Here is a 5114-nt window from a genome sequence, read left to right on the forward strand (position 1 = left end):
TTTTCTGGAAAAAAAATTATTTTTTTTAATTTCCATGCCTCAACATTATAAAATTCTGTGAAGCACCTGTGGATTCAAGGTGCTCACCACACATCTAGATATATTCCTTGAAGAGTGTAGTTTCCATAATGTAGTTTCCTTGAGGGGTGTAGCTTCCACTTATGGGTTGTTTCCACTGTTTAAGCACATCAGGGGCTCTGCAAATGCGACATGGTGTCCGTTGTCTATTATAGCCAATTTTGTGCTCTATAAGTCAAATGGGGCTCCTTTCCTTCTGAGCCCTGCCGTGCGCCCAAACAGCAGTTTTCCACCACAACTGGGGAATCAGTATACTCAAGAGAAATTGAACAACGCACCTAAATCTGCTGCGGACCTGCAGCTGCAGAAACGCTGCGGATTTGCAGCAGAATCCTCACCGTGTTGCACATAGCCTTATATTCCCCTCTTGAAGAATACTCTGCACCACTTTTTGTGATCTTCCCTTCGATGCTGTTTGGGGAACCTGTCCTGGAAAATTTTGACATGGGACAATACGCGCACTATCAGTTTCAGAAGTACTGGGACCCTCACCTTCTTGAGTGCCAAACATAAGAACCTTAATGACTACCTCCTGAAACTGAAGAAAGGTTCCCATGTTGCCTGCAGATAAAAACAGCATAAATGCATTGTACAGTGTCATCTGTACAATGTTCACGACTAGAGTTGAGCGATACCGTCCGATACTTCAAAGTATCGGATCGGAATGGATCGGCCGATCTTTAAAAAAAAGTATCGGTATCGCCGATTCCGATACCGGAAGTCCCATTCAAGTCTATGGGACTTCCGGTATCGGAATAAGAAAAACCCTGTTTTTGCCTTGTACAGCCTCTCTGGGGTCTGTACGGGCCTTTCGGGGGGCTGTGCCGGCCTGCCAGGGGGTCTGTGCAGGCTCCGGTGGTCTGTGCCGGCCTGCCGGGGGGCTGTGCCGGCCTGCCGGTGGTCTGTGCAGGCTCCGGTGGGCTGTGCCGGCCTGCCAGGGGGCTGTGCCGGCCTGCCGGTGGTCTGTGCAGGCTCCGGGGGGCTGTGCCGGCCTGCCGGGGGGCTGTGCCGGCCTGCCGGTGGTCTGTGCAGGCTCCGGGGGGCTGTGCCGGTCTGCCGGGGGGCTGTGCCGGCCTGCCGGTGGTCTGTGCAGGCTTCGGGGGTCTGTGCAGGCATCGTCCGATGGGACTACAAGTCCCATCGCGCGATGCCTGCTACCATGACAGTGATTGACACATTAGCCAATGATGGGACAGTAGTAGTCCCATCATCCGGCTAATGTGTTGAATGTAAAAAAAAAAAAAAAATTACATGCTACATACATGCTACATACAAACAACATGCATACTACATACATGCTACATTCATACTACATACTACATACATGCTACATTCATACTACATAAATACTACATACATACTACATATATACTACATGCATGCTACATACATACAACATGCATACTACATACATGCTACATTCATACTACATAAATACTACATGCAACATACATACTACATATATACTACATACATACTACATATATACTACATGCATGCTACATACATACTGCATGCTACATACATACTACATGCTACATACATACCACATATACTACATACATACTACATGCATGCTACATACATACCACATACATACTACATACATACTACATACATACTACATGCATGCTACATGCTACATACATAACACATATATACTACATGCATGCTACATACATACTACATGCTACATACATACCACATACATACTACATGCATGCTACATACATACTACATGCATGCTACATACATACTACATGCATGCTACATACATACTACATGCTACATACTACATATATACTACATGCATGCTACATACATACTACATGCTACATACATACTACATATATACTACATGCATGCTACATACATACTACATGCTACATACATACTACATACACTCACTGGCCACTTTATTAGGTACACCTGTCCAACTGTGTGTTAAGACTTAATTTCTAATCAGCCAATCACATGGCGGCAACTCAGTGCATTTAGGCATGTAGACATGGTCAAGACAATCTCCTGCAGTTCAAACCGAGCATCAGTATGGGGAAGAAAGGTGATTTGAGTGCCTTTGAACGTGGCATGATTGTTGGTGCCAGAAGGGCTGGTCTGAGAATTTCAGAAACTGCTGATCTACTGGGATTTTCACGCACAACCATCTCTAGGGTTTACAGAGAATGGTCCGAAAAAGAAAAAAAAACCAGTGAGCGGCAGTTCTGTGGCCGGAAATGCCTTGTTGATGCCAGAGGTCAGAGGAGAATGGGCAGACTGGTTCGAGCTGATAGAAAGGCAACAGTGACTCAAATTGCCACCCGTTACAACCAAGGTAGGCAGAAGAGCATCTCTGAACGCACAGTGCGTCGAACTTTGAGGCAGATGGGCTACAGCAGCAGAAGACCACACTGGGTACCACTCCTCTCAGCTAAGAACAGGAAACTGAGGCTACAATTTGCACAAGCTCATCGAAATTGGACAGTAGAAGATTGGAAAAACGTTGCCTGGTCTGATGAGTCTCGATTTCTGCTGCGACATTCGGATGGTAGGGTCAGAATTTGGCGTAAACAACATGAAAGCATGGATCCATCCTGCCTTGTATCAACGGTTCAGGCTGGTGGTGGTGGTGTCATGGTGTGGGGAATTTTTTCTTGGCACTCTTTGGGCCCCTTGGTACCAATTGAGCATCGTTGCAACGCCACAGCCTACCTGAGTATTGTTGCTGACCATGTCCATCCCTTTATGACCACAATGTACCCAACATCTGATGGCTACTTTCAGCAGGATAATGCGCCATGTCATAAAGCTCGAATCATCTCAGATTGGTTTCTTGAACATGACAATGAGTTCACTGTACTCAAATGGCCTCCTCAGTCACCAGATCTCAATCCAATAGAGCATCTTTGGGATGAGGTGGAACTGGAGATTCGCATCAGGGATGTGCAGCCGACAAATCTGCGCCAACTGTGTGATGCCATCATGTCAATATGGTCCAAAATCTCTGAGGAATGCTTCCAGCACCTTGTTGAATCTCTGCCACGAAGAATTGAGGCAGTTCTGAAGGCAAAAGGGGGTCCAACCCCTTACTAGCATGGTGTACCTAATAAAGTGGCCAGTGAGTGTATATACTACATGCATGCTACATACTACATACATACTACATATATACTACATGCATGCTACATACATACTACATGCTACATACATACTACATATATACTACATGCATGCTACATACATACTACATACATACTACATGCATGCTACATACATACTACATGCTACATACATACCACATACATACTACATATATACTACATGCATGCTACATACATACTGCATGCTACATGCATGCTACATACATACTACATACATACTACATGCTACATACATACCACATATATACTACATACATACAATACATTCATACAATACATACATAGACATACAGTACATATAACATAGAGTAACATACTTACCAATACTTGTCACATTGTTCCCCGAAGCCATTTTTTTTTCCGGAATAAATATTAACATAACAAACCACAAAAATACTCACCCACGATCCGAAGCAGTCCACGAGTGTGTCCCACGACGATCTTGGGTAGAGAACGGCAGCATCAGCTGATGCTGCCGTTCTCTACGGGCTGCAGGAATCCAATGACGGAAGGTAGGTATCCTTCCGCACTGTATTCCTCCGCCACTTAAAAAAAAAAAAAGTCCCTAGTCTCACTTTATGCCATTGCTGTGTGGGAAATTCCCACGCAGCAATGGCATAAAGTGAGACTAGGGACTTTTTTTTTTTAAGTGGCGGAGGAATACAGTGTGGAAGGATACCTACCTTCCCTCATTGGATTCCTGCAGCCCGTAGAGAACGGCAGCATCATCTGATGCTGCAGTTCTCTACCCAAGATCGTCGTGGGACACACTCGTGGACTGCTTCGGATCGTGGGTGAGTATTTTTGTGGTTTGTTATGTTAATATTTATTCCGGAAAAGACAATGGCTTCGGGGAACAATGTGACAAGTATTGGTAAGTATGTTACTCTATGTTATATGTACTGTATGTCTATGTATGTATTGTATGAATGTATTGTATGTACGTAGTATATATGTGGTATGTATGTAGCATGTAGTATGTATGTAGTATGTATGTAGCATGCATGTAGCATGCAGTATGTATGTAGCATGCATGTAGTATATATGTAGTATGTATGTAGCATGCATGTAGTATATATGTAGTATGTATGTAGCATGTAGCATGTATGTAGTATGTATGTGGTATGTATGTAGCATGTAGTATGTATGTAGCATGCATGTAGTATATATGTAGTATGTATGTAGCATGTAGTATGTATGTAGTATGTATGTAGTATGTATGTGGTATGTATGTAGCATGTAGTATGTATGTAGCATGCATGTAGCATGCATGTAGTATGTATGTAGTATGTATGTAGTATGTATGTAGCATGCATGTAGTATGTATGTAGTATGTATGTAGTATGTATGTAGTATATATGTAGTATGTATGTAGCATGTAGCATGTATGTAGTATGTATGTGGTATGTATGTAGCATGTAGTATGTATGTAGCATGCATGTAGTATATATGTAGTATGTATGTAGCATGTAGTATGTATGTAGTATGTATGTGGTATGTATGTAGCATGCAGTATGTATGTAGCATGTATGTAGTATATATGTAGTATGTATGTAGTATATATGTAGTATGTATGTAGCATGTAGTATGTATGTAGCATGCATGTAGTATATATGTAGTATGTATGTATCATGTAGTATGTATGTAGCATGCATGTAGTATATATGTAGTATGTATGTAGCATGTAGTATGTATGTAGCATGCATGTAGTATATATGTAGTATGTATGTAGCATGTAGTATGTATGTAGCATGTAGTATGTATGTAGCATGCGTGTAGTATGTATGTAGTATTTTTTTTTTTTTTTTAACATTTAACACATTAGCCGGATGATGGGACTACTACTGTCCCATCATTGGCTAATGTGTCAATCACTGT

This window comes from Dendrobates tinctorius, unplaced genomic scaffold, assembly GCF_039654945.1.
Source record: "Dendrobates tinctorius isolate UK_male_01 unplaced genomic scaffold, ASM3965494v1 ptg000022l, whole genome shotgun sequence".
Classification (NCBI taxonomy): domain Eukaryota; kingdom Metazoa; phylum Chordata; class Amphibia; order Anura; family Dendrobatidae; genus Dendrobates; species Dendrobates tinctorius.